The sequence below is a fragment of the Notolepis coatsorum genome (genome assembly GCF_963971535.1).
Source record: "Notolepis coatsorum genome assembly, chromosome: 20".
Classification (NCBI taxonomy): domain Eukaryota; kingdom Metazoa; phylum Chordata; class Actinopteri; order Aulopiformes; family Paralepididae; genus Notolepis; species Notolepis coatsorum.
In genome coordinates, this window is record NC_140184.1 from 17,538,446 (window position 1) to 17,552,867 (window position 14,422).

The window sequence follows — 14,422 nt, forward strand, 5'->3', positions numbered from 1 at the left end:
GTGTGTGTGTGTGTGTGTGTGTGTGTGTGTGTGTGTGTGTGTGTGTGTGTGTGTGTGAGTGAGATATAGAGAGAGAGGGGGGTGAGAGAGATGAGGAAGGGGCAAAAGAGAAAGAGAGCTGGGAGAGTGTGTGTGTGAGGGAGAGAGGGGGGTGTGTGATTAATCAGCCCTTGTGTGTGTGAATGTAACAAGTTCCTAACGTTTTCTTTCCCCTATTATTTCATGCACACTTTATTCATTGTTTTAAATTATTATTTTCTTTTAAGTTATTTTGTGCATCACTCTGTTTTGAATTTGATGCAAATTTGCAATGCATGAGGGTCATCCTTTTGTGTTAAATGGCTGCATAAAGCAAGCATTTGTTGACTTGCATGTTGATAAGAGTATTAAAACTTGGAACTTGAAAAAGATCTGTTTAAGGTAAAAAAAAATTTAAAAATAAAAATGCGATTAATTTGTGATTAATCGCGAGTTAACTATGGACAATCATGCGATTAATCGAGTTAAATATTTTAATCGTTTGACAGCACTAATATATATATATATATATATATATATATATTAGAGCTGGGCATAGATTAATTTTTTTTATCTAGATTAATCTACCTGCAATCCTGGAATTAATCTAGATTAATCTAGATTAAAATGGCTCAAAAAAAAAAAGTCTGCCGAAGGTGTTCAAAATAGGTGTGTTCTACCCAAATAATGACCAGAGGAGGAGATTTATCCTCTCCTCTTCATCTGAGGAGTCACTAGCTGTTCTATCTCCTTGTTCAACAGCATGAACATGTCTCTTCTTTTTGTAATTTCCAGTGTTTCTTTTAAAACCAGATTTATCGTAATTTTCTGTGCCCTTCCTTTGATGCCATTAACATTGTTACACTGATATTGACATCATATGTATATACTCTGTCAGGATCTAGGGGTAACAGTACTGTATATTTGAATACCGCTTATGTCACAAATGTATCAGTACTAAATACCTATATGTCCCTATGCCATAAATGTCATGTATGTTGTGTATGTCATAAATGTCTATATGAATTGAAAATGGGGGACCCTGATGGAAACAAGACAAACGTCTTTCTCAGGTCTGCATCCCCTTAACAATTGTATGTATTGAGCCGTACTGTATTGTACCCATTCTGCAATCTGTTAAATAAAGTTCTCATTCATTCATTCATTCACAGCTCTCTCCAGTGTCAAATCACTCTCTGTCAGTAGTTTCTTCTGTGAACCTTCATTTCTTAATCCACAGACAAACCTGTCTCTCAATGTGTCTTTTAGTGAATCTCTAAATTCACAATGCTGCTGACTGGTTGCTCACACACAGACTGCTGCAGAAGCAGGTTTCTCAACAAATTCAGTGCAAGCTCAGTGTAACAGTTCCATGAATGAATGAATGAATGAATGAATGAATGAATGAATGAATGAATGAATGAATGAATGAATGAATGAATGAATGAATGAATGAATGAATGAATGAATGAATGAATGAATGAATGAATGAATGAAAACGTTATTTAACAGATTGCAGAATGGGTACAATACAGTACGGCTCAATACATACAATTGTTAAGGGGATGCAGACCAGAGAAAGACGTTTGTCTTGTTTACATCAGGGTCCCCCATTTTCATTTATTTGCTCCACATTGTCATTAGCCCCTTTCATGACTGTGATGCACTGAGTGAATCCACAGTCACTTGCTCCTCAATAGGAAACCAACCTAGATTTACCATGAAGGACTGGTTCTGGCCGAACCGTTCGTTATACAAGAATCACAGAGAAATTACAAAGGTACTCACAGTTGCACGAGGATTTCGGACAGAGATAAGGGATGGTGCGCATGCGCTGTGATCACCCAACGGCGGAAATAATGCCGTTTTGAGCAGTTTATAAAAATTATTTAAAATGTTTATTAGCAACGCAGAGCTTTCAAACCATCCCGTATCTCTGTCCGAAACCCTTGTGCAACTGTGAGCACCTTTGAAACGTCTCTGTGATTCTTGTATAACGAACGGTTCAGCCGGAACCAGTCCTTCATGGTAAATCTAGGTTCGTTTCCTATTGAGGAGCAAGTGACTGTGGATTCACTCCGTGCATCACAGTCACGAAAGGGGCTACAACATTGTCATCAAACGCTCCAATATTTCCAATAACCCAAGCCATTTCTGTTGTAAACACTCACGATAGTCCAGTCGATCCTTCCTTTAGTGTGTAAAGTGGATTTCCTCCTCTTGTAGATGTTTTCAAGTGCCGCCCGAGTAACGTGAGCTAACATGCTAACATCAGGGTCTCCCATTTTCATTTCATATTGCTCCAGATTGTCATCAAACGGTCCAATATTTCCAATAACCCAAGCCATTTCTGTTGTAAACACTCACGATAGTCCAGTCGATCCTTCCTTTAGTGTGTAAAGTGGATTTCCTCCTCTTGTAGATGTTTTCAAGTGCCGCCCGAGTAACGTGAGCTAACATGCTAACTCGCTAAGCTAACGTTAATAATGTAAACAAAGCTCTCAACGGACTTCTTCTTTCTTGCATTGCGCAGATTCAGATGTCCTCATCGCCGAATTGTGTTATATCCTGAGGACTTCTTAACCTCACCTGTATAACAATGATTACCGGACCACTACTTTAGTTTAACACATTATTCTGACTAGAGCTCCGGTAGTGCAATCACTTCCTGGTACCACAGCTGGGAACTACGGCAAGTATTTAAGGACAATACAGACCCAACGTTGAGAAAAAGATTAACGGCGTCAATTATATTATCGCGCGATACTAGTCTCGCGATAACGCAGCACGTTAACGCCGTTAACGGCCCAGCTCATATATATATATATATATAGTAGTATATATGATGAATTGAAAATGGAGGACCCTGATGTAAACAAGACAAAAGTCTTTCTCTGGTCTGCATCCCCTTAACAATTGTATGTATTGAGCTGTACTGCAGTACTGTACCCATTCTGCAATCTGTTAATACAGTTTACAATCAATCAATCAATCAATCAATAGTAATAGTATTACCCATTCAATATGCACATGACAGAAAATATTATATGGCATATAATATTTTCTGTCATGTGCATATTGAATGGGTATATAATATAATATGCTATTTTATATATCATTGTAACAGTGTAGTGTAGGAATTACAAGAATGACAAGACTGTAACTGTAACTTCTCACGTTTATTTCACACTCTGCATACACACTGACAACACACACACACACTCAGTTCAATGGGCATGAGAAAACATGTTTACATTGCCAAAGCAAAAGTGGAACAATACAATCAAAACAAAAATATATGTACAATTAAAAGGGAATAGGAATGATGTGTAAACAGAGCTGTCACATTGCAAAATGGAATACAATCAAAAACAATTCCACAAAAAGGTCTGTCAACAGTCACTGATAGTTCTCCTTTATCTGTTTATTTTTTATTTTTTATTAAATGTCTCTACCTTAGTGAGAACGCTGGCACTGGGAAGAGGAAGCTAGTTTTTCAAAGTCTGGGTTGTAGGAGCTGGTTGCAAGCCTCAGGCAGTCCACAAGATGGTTATCTGTCAATGTGGTTCTGTACTTGGACTTGATGATCTTCATGTGAGAGAAAGCGGCAGCCACAGTCAATGCCTCTTTTACACAGTCGTCGTCTTTGAAGGATTTTTTCTTTTTAGCGAGAATGTGACTGACAAGATAAGATGCAATTGTTGCAGCTTTTGCCTTGGTGTTGGGCTTCGTAAAAGTGGACTGTTGTCCCACTAGTGAAGACTTCATCTGCTGGAGTTCTGTTCTTCGTAGGACTGTTTTTGGAGAAAAATCCGTGCAGTGTTGCTTGTGCATCGTTGTATAATGCCGCTCCAAATTACCCTTTTTCGGCACAGCCACGGTTTGTTTGCAAATCAGACAGACTGATTTTGCGTTGAAATAAACAAAAAAGTAAGCCTCCTCCCACTCTTCATGGAAATGATATGTTTTTGGTCTTTTGGCTACTCCGGTTCTGCTTGCGGCGCTGACGCTGGTGCTATCCGGTATCTCGTCGGAGGCGGCGTTGGAGCTGCTCCCTGGCGGCGGCGGCGGCAGCTCGTCGGAGGGTCCTGACTGGCGGCAGTGTGGTCTTGCTGGCGTTGTTGAAAAGTAGCGTCCTCTGAATGAACCTCTTTTTTGCTGGTGGTGTTCCATTCATCTTGCAGTTTCGAGTGACTCAAGGCTGGTCTCAGAGCCACGTTTATACTGTACCTGCCAGGTAATGGGCCCGACCCCCACTCATGCCACTCCATGAAAATAAAGGCACCAATTTGCATCCCTATGGGTGAAGCTCGCTGTCCGGAATGTACGGAATGTAGACGGTATCAATTGGCTCAGGCTGCCTGACTGCCTGTTATACACAGGACTGCTCGAACGTTTTTTGTCCTCCCCTCCAAATCAAATCAAATTAAATGATTTTCCAAAATAATCTCGCGGTCTACTTGAAAACAGCGTGCGATCTACCGGTCGATTGCGATCGACTGGTTGGGCACCACTGACCTATAGCGTTGGAAACTCTGAGGAGAGGAGAGGAGAGGGAGAGGAGAGGAGAGGAGAGGAGAGGAGAGAGGAGGAGAGGAGAGGAGAGGAGAGGAGAGGAGAGGAGAGGAGAGGAGAGGAGAGGAGATGAGAGGAGAGGAGAGGAGAGGAGAGGAGAGGAGAGGAGAGGAGAGGAGAGGAGAGGAGAGGAGAGGAGAGGAGAGGAGAGGAGAGGAGAGGAGAGGAGAGGAGAGGAGAGGAGAGGAGAGGAGAGAGGAGGAGTGTTGGGGACGCATACAAGATCCCAATGCATTGTCCGTGGGATTATTTTAAAGGGGTTATGCACTGCTATTCCTAGCACTATTTGGGCAACTTTACACACTTCCTGTGAGTCTATGTAACACATCTGTAATTTTTATTCCAAAAATAATCATTGTTTTATATTTCTAATCTTGTACTCAAAACCAGCATTTTTCAGCCTCATGAAAGCAGGCTATTATTGGCTTGGCTCCACCCATTCTGGCAGAATGCTTTGAGTGACAGCCACCCACCAAATAGCTCCGCCCATCTCCCCGTCAGAGATTAGGTTTCAGGTTACATACAAATATGGTATGTCATAAATATAGAGATGTAGCAGTACTGTCTATCTATATATATATAATATGTTACCATGAATTGAAATTGGGGGACCCTGATGTAAACAAGACGAAAGTCTTTCTCTGGTCTCCATCATAGCAGTACTGAAGCAATACAAATATGGTATGTCATAAATATAGAGATGTAGCAGTACTGTCTATCTATATATATGTTACCACTATTTGTAAAAGCCACAACCACGTTACCATATTTGTAATAATGTAAATCATTGTGTCGTTGTACATATTGTGTATACACCGTTAGAAGCTAACATAGCTTAGCTTGGTAGCTATTGTGCTAACAACATATCCCGACGTCCGGCTCGCTGGCCGGCATGCACGCCCGACACAAAATGGTTCTCTCCTCTCTGTACACCCCCGTCCCCACGGGTACCCTGCCGGGGAGCCCATGGACGCGACAACGGCGGCAGCCGTAGGGTGCTCGAGCCCGCCGTAACGCTAGTGGTACACAATAGCTATGAGCTAACTAACGCTACGGCCGCCGCTGTTGTCGCGTCCACAAGCTCCCCGGCAGGACACCCGCGAGAACGGGGGCACACAAGGAGGAGAGAACCACCCCAAATCGAGCACTCATGCCGGCCGACAAGCCGGACACCGCGGTTGTTGTTAGCACAATAGTAGCCCACTGTGATGCACCGAGTGGGCCACCATTGATCAACATGCAGCGATGTGTAGCTTGCATGATGCGTGTGCAGTGCTTTGCCACACAGGTCTGAGAAGAGGACCTGCACATGATAGCAACCGGGAGCGTTGCGGAGCATTCAGCCTGCTGGCTACCTAGATCCACTTCAACCAGCCGAGCGTCGGGAGCTCCAGCAGCTTGTCGATGTGCTAATAGCCTGGAGCCAGCTACCGTTAGCTTGCAGAGGCTCCAGCACACCGACAAGCTGTGTAGCCAGCAGGCTGAATGCTCCGCGACGCTGGTTGAAGTGGATATAGGTAGCCAGCAGGCTGAATGCTCAACGACGCTCCCGGTTGCTAACGCCGGCCCCGGCTGGTGCTAAGTAGCTAGCGATCGCTCCCGAGTCCCGAGAGCTAACGCCGGTCTGTCTGTCGAAGACCGAGGGAACCGCATCAGGCTTCAGCTGATTAGTGATCTTCTGGACAAACCTTCCACCCTGCAGGTAGCAAGAATGGAGGCGGGCATTACTAAAACCACAGAGCCAATCACATCACCGTGCGCTATAAACAGCGCCCTGTGACGTGCACCAGGTCGTCAAATCAACATGACCTGATTTACTAGAGGCAAAGAGGGGATGAGCTGTAGCTGAGGAATTCGCCAATATAGTATTTAGGCCCAAAAACACATTGATACGAACTCCTATTACTATAATACAATGCTAGAGACTGAAAAATGACATTTATAATGCATAGCACCTTTAACACAACAGAACAGAATGAGAGAGACAGAGAGAGACCACGGCAGGTTTATATTAACACAACAGAACAGAATTAGAGAGAGAGACAGAGAGACCACGGCGGGTTTATATTAACACAACAGAACAGAATGAATGAATGAATTCATAATCACTGTAAAATATATATATATATATATATATATATATTTTTTTTTTTAAATGCACTCACCACACAACAGCCAAAGCAGTGACCAATCTCATCTTCCATTGAATATTGCAGCTTCTCCCTCGTGACAAGTCCGACTCGAGTCGAGACATGGTCTTTTATCCCATGGAAAGTGTAAACAATTGACCACCTATAGTAATCTATAATCTTTTTATTATTCTTTATTCCGCTGATTTTTGCCAACAAACTCCTCCCAGAGCGTTCGCACCACATACACGTGAAAGCCAAGGTATCAAAACGACCGGCGTGCTCCAACTCGAGTTGCTATTACTTTTCTGAAAGTACTTCCGGTATTTTGAGCTCATGGGAGGTTCGGGGGGAAGGCAGCGCATTCATTTGATTCCCTCGTGCTCTCGTCCCCCCGCCCCCCTCCTCCTCACGAGCTCCATGTAATGCGGAAGTGCAGTGGTCTATGCCATGTCTCGCAGCTCCTCTGATTCTCAGACCGTCGAGGGCTGTCAATCATTCAACCCGCGTTTGTGGGTGGCGTGAGGCAAATCTGCATGGGCAGGGCTTAGATGACTCAAATAGCCTATTTTGATTGGATAATAGAATAAAAAGATCAACCCGTGCAGGGAAAGTTGCACTTGAGTGATTGACAGCTAGCCATTACTGACTACAGGCCTGATCAGAGAGCTCAGAGCTGTCACTTTTGGCCATTTTTGAAGAAAGAAAATAATTCACTGGCATTTTTTTTACAGAGGAAAACATTTCTAATAAAAAATTAAATAATAATAATAATTAAAAAAATATATATATATATATATATATGTAAATGAATAATAATTATGAATTATGAGTGAATTTGTGTTTCACGTGTTGTCATGGAAGAACCTCCACTGATACAGTAAATCCCAAAAGCGACAATGTCTGATTAGCTACTTGCTAAGCTATCCTGGTGCGGTTTCATGGTGACAAGTTGACGTCACACAGCCAGACACGTTTCAAACTCTGTCTCTCTCCCTCTCTCAGTAAAGGTGAACAAGGCGGTGTTTCTGGCAGTTGAACTTTCTCATTAGAGTATCCTTCCATTCATCCTTGAAGTTGTGCTCCAGGTCTTGCTTCCATAGTGAATTCAACAGGTGTGTGTGTGTAGTCTATAGTGTAAGATCCATTTTCAATCTAGTCTCATTTATCACACTTGTGCTGCATGCTTTCTGCCAAGCTGGCACTGGCACTGCTAATGTTAACATCTACACCAGTATAGGCTGCATTCCATCTTCATCGTTGTGGAGTACCACTGCAATGATGGATTGGGCTGATCCACTGGCACTGCCACCTGGAGAAGATTTGGAAGTTTGATTTGATTGATTTGATATTTTTTATTTTCGTGTCTTACATACAGATGTATGCCCAGCCCATATGGGCTTACAAGACACATAACAATAAGTATATAATAATATACTTTACCAATTACTTAACAAATGACATAGACCAAGATGGCCACAAAAAAAGAAAAATACAAGAAAATACAATAAAACGTAATATAACACAAGCTGTACTCAATGTAAATAAACAGAAAAAACAAGGTGAATTCAAATACAATTATATAGGATACAGGGTGTTTTGTCTCAGGTGCCATGCCTTCTCCAAAAATCCTGCAAAACCGAAGATGTCCTCCACAAAAAAACAACTCAACATACAGCTCTCAGACTGCCAAAACAAATCTGGGTTTGCAATTTGAATTTTTTCAAATAAAGCTCTCCTCAAAGTGGTGTACAAAGGGCAATAAAAAACAAAATGATATTCATCCTCCACCACTCCCAGATCACACAGAACACACAACCGCTCCTCCTCAGGTTTACCCTGGAATCTACCCACTTCCACAGCCAATGGCAGGGTGCCAGACCTCAACTGGGCACACAGAGACCTCCGTCTTCTCTTTAAGTTTAACATTACATAAGGTTCAGTAAAATACTCATTTTTAATTGCAATATATTTTCTAAGTAGTGGGTGACTGTAGCCATTTCCGAATATCCATTCTGTGCTGCTGCTACTAGTGATATATATAACGTACAGCTGCTGTGAGAACTGTAGCATAGCGTCTCGCTAGCTTACTAGCTTGCTTTCTCACACACAGACGTTACACTTGTGACCGGCTAAAAAGCTTATATGCCAGGGTGCTTGACACTTTTGACAGAAATTAAAGTGTCACTCAATGTTTATAATTTTATGCCTTGGTGAACTTTTCTGTCATCTCTATAGCAGGGGTGTAAAGTACTTGAGTAATGTACTTTGTTACAATACTTAAGTACTGTTTTTGGGGATTTGTACTTTACTCAAGTATTATTAGGTTTGTATACTTGTACTTTTACTCAATTACATTTCAGAGAAAAAAAACGTACTTTTTACTCCTTACATAAAATGCAGACCTACAAAGTACAAAGTACAAATCTCGCGGGTCCAACCATTTTAATTAGTATATTTGTTTCTCTGGTTTTGTTGTTTGTATTTGTTTCACTTCCGCGCCCCACCCCACCCCACGCAGTTATTAAAGGTGTCAAGTGCCCTATCATAAATCAGTCTCAAGGATGTTCAGACAAATCTTCTGTCTGATGCCATTGCACATGGCTCTTAACACAGAAGCGACCACAAAGGCCTGGGATCAGCTGCCTGCGAGATGCGTCCTCACTTGCTGTTTTAAAGTGGCGCGCTAAAGCAGGGTAGTTATTCCAGACTGCTTTTACAGTATTAAAATTACTCGCCACCCACCTGATGGTGAAGATCTGACCAATTCTCAAAATCTGCATGTCACAGAAGTAGTCCCCGCAGCAGGCTGCTTTGCCTTCTTTGTAAAACCAAAATTGGTTAGAAGGCTTACTTCTTTGATATTTCGTTTAACTTTCGACATTATCCTGAATACCTGTATTTTTTTTCTTTTAAAACGGTGGGTGAAGTTTGATTTGTGCCTGCAGGCTGCAGCGCCGCCAGGCTCCGAATGGTAAACGCAAGAATAGCATGCATGTTGCCATCTATTACAAGTAGGGTATATCTGCAGTGCCGCAACCCGATAGATTTATGCTATTGTCTATTACAGTGAATTAGTGCGCAAATCATTAATCATACATCAAAATAGCCTAATTTTATTATTATACACAATGATGACGATACAGACAATTACAGAACAATTAGAAATGCATGGCAAGAATAGCATTTATTGTCAGTATTTTAGAGACCCCCCAAAAATTCATAAATCATGTTTTCAGGGGAGCTGATGTCTCATATAGCGGAGCCATGGCTGCCCCAGCTCCCCCATCGTTCACACCTTAATTACGCCTTTGATTATATGCACTTTTACTGTAAATTGTGCCTCTATGCATAATGCACTTTACTATGATATGCACTTTAGGGGATGTTGATCTTAACCTTAGTATTTGTCCTTTTAGGGTGTGTTCACACCTGAAAGTCCGGGGATAGTCCGGACTTTCTGGTGGACCAAATGTGAAAATGATACATTGTTTGATTTTGGTCTGCGTTCACACTACCCTGTTTGGTGCGGATCTAATTTGTAAACAAAGGACATGCTGTCACCAAGTCGCTCATCTATTGGACTAGCACTCACAAACGTAAACACTTGCCAACAGCGTCTCTTGTGATAAAGCAGAGAGATACTGTCATTACGAGCGCGGCGCAAGTCGACTAGAGAGTAGTAGGGTGACCAGATGCAAAAAGTCCAAAAGCAGGTCAACAGTAAGATTTTGGTGGGACAAAGTGGGACAGATAGATAATGTAATTTTTTTTATTAGAATAACTCGTCTTCACCGAATAGATAAAGGTTAAATCACAATAAATACAAATTAAATACAGAATTATATCTCTCCACATTCATCTTGGCACTGGCAACCAGCTTGTTACCACCTAACATCTGTTTTAAATATTCAAACTTTATCACTTGACAAGAATGTCTTGTGTTCAATCTTTTTTTTTTTTGCTTCGAAAAGAGGGACACCCTCTCAATATGTGGGACGTGGTCTCAAATGGTGGGACAGTACAACCAAAAGGGGGACACCTGGTCACCCAGAGTAGAGATATAGAGAGAGAGGGAGAGAGAGAGAGAGAGAGAGAGAGAGAGAGAGAGAGAGAGAGAGAGAGAGAGAGAGAGAGAGAGAGAGAGAAAGAGAGAGAGAGAGAGAGAGAGAGAGAGAGAGAGAGAGAGAGAGCGAGAGAGAGAGAGAGAGAGAGAGAGAGAGAGAGAGAGAGAGAGAGAGAGAGAGAGAGAGAGAGAGAGAGAGAGAGAGAGAGAGAGAGAGCGAGAGAGAGAGAGAGAGAGACTGTCCGCCGCGGCGCCAGTCTAGAGAGACAGAGAGAGGAAGAGAGAGAGAGAGAGGCAGAGAGAGAGAGAGAGAGAGAGAGAGAGAGAGAGAGAGAGAGAGAGAGAGAGAGACTGTCCGCGCGCGGCGCCAGTCTAGAGAGACAGAGAGAGGAGAGAGAGAGGCAGAGAGAGAGAGAGAGAGAGGCAGAGAGAGAGAGAGAGAGAGAGAGAGAGAGAGAGAGAGAGAGAGAGAGAGAGAGAGGAGTCCGCGCGCCTGTCATTAATTTGAGTTGGGTCGCGCGCAAGCTGTCACTTGGCGCTGTCAAGTTGGGTCGCGCGACCGCCGCCACTAGGCACCTGTCACTCATTTGCTCTAGATTAGATACTATATAAAGTTCGATCGCGTTCACACCAACAGCAAACGAACCATGGTCCACTTTGAAACGAACCAAGTCCCAACAATGGTTCGGTTGTTTGGTCCTCATTATAGTTCGGTTTGCGTTCATACCTGTACAAACCAAACGGACTATCGATCTAAAGGGACCATGGTCCACTTAAAGTGGACCAAACAGGGTAGGTGTGAACGCGCCCTAAGACATACAATGGAGACAATATTGTATAAACATTAATCGGTAGCCTAATTATAGATTAAGAAAGTTGCAAAAATGCAATTTTTTATCAACGAAAGAAAATATGTGAACAGCTTATACCCATATTTAGGCTATTTGGTCAACAACAACAAAAAGCATCCCTTATTCTCGTACCATATGAGACAAGCTTATATGGTCAGCGAACCCAATTGCCGCATTTGGACCCGTCTAGTGACACCACACTCCTACACAGAGCAGCCATATGCCTGTACGTCACAGTGTGCAACACAGCTCTGCCTTGTACAAGTGCTTTGTAACTGTACCAAATGCGGACATCCACGATTAGTTCAAAAGAAGATACATTTAATGAATAGAAAATAATATTATTTATTCAACAAGGGACAATTATATTAGAAATAGGTATAGCACAGGTTAGTACGTCCTCTTTGGCAGATATCAGATGTTTGACAGTGGAACAACGTCGTCCAACTCTCTGCGTAAATGGTAAATACATTGTAAATGGTGCATTTATATAGTAGCTTTTATCCAAAGCACTGTACCAGGTCGCCTGGGTCAAATTGGTCAATGACTCCTCTATCCGGGGCAGCGGGTATGCATCCTTGTGGGTCACGGCGTTCAGCTTCCGGTAGTCTACGCAGAAGCGCCAGGATCCATCCTTCTTGCGGACCAACACCACTGGGGCCGCCCATGGACTGGAGCTCTCGCACACCACCTTGCTGTCGACCATCCCCTGCAGCAGCGTTCTCAGCTCAGCGTATATAGCTTGGGTGGAATCGGACGGTACCTCTCCCGAATCGGTGGTGCGTTTCCAGTGGGGATATTATGTTGAACCACCTTGGTACGTCCGAAGTCCTCCTCGTGTGCGGCGAATACATGGGTCCATCGGCGCAGCAGGGCAGCGAGCTGTGCTTCTTGGTCCCTTGTCAGTCCATCCCCCCTCAGATCCAGGGCCGGGTGGTCAGCCAGGGGGGGTTCAGCTACCCGACGCACATCCACTTCTACCACCCCGGGGCCGGTGTCTCTCAGAATCAGATGGTTGGTCCCATGGATATCCTGCGGGGGGACCAGTGACACCGTGGCCAGGGAGCACCGCTGGGGGATTAGCACAGAGGAGAGGTGGGGGTTACAAATACACAGTGGCACCTTACCCACCCCCCCCCCGTACCCAGCTGAGGGACCGAGCCACTCGCCAGCCCCGCTCTCCTACCACCAGGTCAGTGTGGTCTTCCACCAGCACCGGGCAGTCCAGGCGACCCATCCTTGGACTAACATCTGCCCAGACCACGATCTCAGACTCTGGGGGCACCAGGACAGGGGCCTGCCGCCGCAGTCTAGCCGTGCTACTGGCCACGTCGGCTTGGGGGGTGCTTTGAACCTGCTGGCAAAGGGTAAACTTCTTTTCCCACACCCTCCGGGCCGCTGGAGGAACAGTGGATTTGAAAGCTTCTTGCCCTGGGTGTCCCCTCTGAAATAGGCCCTCCCAGCATTCTGATATAACATTCATGCCCAACAGCCCATACTCTGTACTAATACAGTCATCGTTTATAATCACCACTCCCCGGCCCAGTACCTCAATGCCACCGATGGTGAAATCCAGAACCACGTAGCCCACAAACGGAATCTGTAGTCCATTGGCAGCTCGCAGGGTCAGCCATGGTAGTCCTCCGGCTCCCTGGAACCCTTCACCACCGAAATGGTGCTGAAAGAACAATTTGCCAAACATAGTCACCTGTGAACCAGTGTCCAGCACACAGGGTATCTTCTTGCCCCGAATCAGGACCTCCACTTCTGGACAGCGCCCCACCACAGTCGGTCTCTGCAGGGCTTCCATCATACCTCCTAAACCGGTCACTTGCCCTGCAGTGATCGGGACCGCTGAAAATCCGGGGGAGGCGCCGTCCTATGTGTGCAGTACCTCTCGATATGGCCTGCCTCCCCGCAGTTCCTGCAGATGGGCCGGCCCTGCTCATCCCACTGGTAGTCACGCGGCTCCCGGTTGTCAGGGCGCCGGTGTGGCCTGACAGAAGGTCTAGCTGGAGGGCCTGGCTGTCCCCACCTCTGCGCCGGCTCGGGTCCACGTCCAGAACCCTGCATCTGGCTCCGTATTTCCTCTGCAAGGGTGCTCCCAAGCAGTGCTACCTGGTCACGTAGTTCTTTCTGTAGCTCCATACGTAGAGAGTCTTTAAGCTGTTGTAGGCCGCTCGGGGGTAATGCTTCCTTGCCGGGAGGTGGGATAGCTGGGAAAGCTCGGGTTTGGCAAGCCGCCACCACTTCAGTGGAAGCACGTTCTTCTCGCTCGATGGAGCTCGCTTCCTGCCGAACCTCCTCAAAGGTTGTCTCTGGCTTCTGTCTCAGGTGGCGTAGGAGCTCGTGCTTAATTGGGCCTTCCCGCAGGCCCTTAGCAAACTGCGCCCTCAGCCTCTTGTTTTCCTCTCCTGCACTATCGGGGTCACTAACTCGCCACGTGTAAATGCACTCTCTAAGGCGCAGGGTGAATTCCTCTATCCCTTCCTTCTCAGCCTGCCTACAATTGAAAAACCCCTCTTGAAGGGTATCAGAAGACCTATGGTCCCCGTACTTCAGGGTTAATGCCTTGATTACTTCCTGGGGCGAAGATTTAATAGCTTCTGAGAGGAGCATGGCTTCTCTATGTGCAGGGCCATCAAGGGAGCTAAACAGGAAGTCTATTCCCTGTGGGGGTGGTAAAGTTTGCGCTCGCAAAAAGGCCTCCACCTGGGATAGCCACTGACTAAATTTAGTGGTCCACTTTGCTCCACTAAACTTAGGAACCCAATGCGACCCCA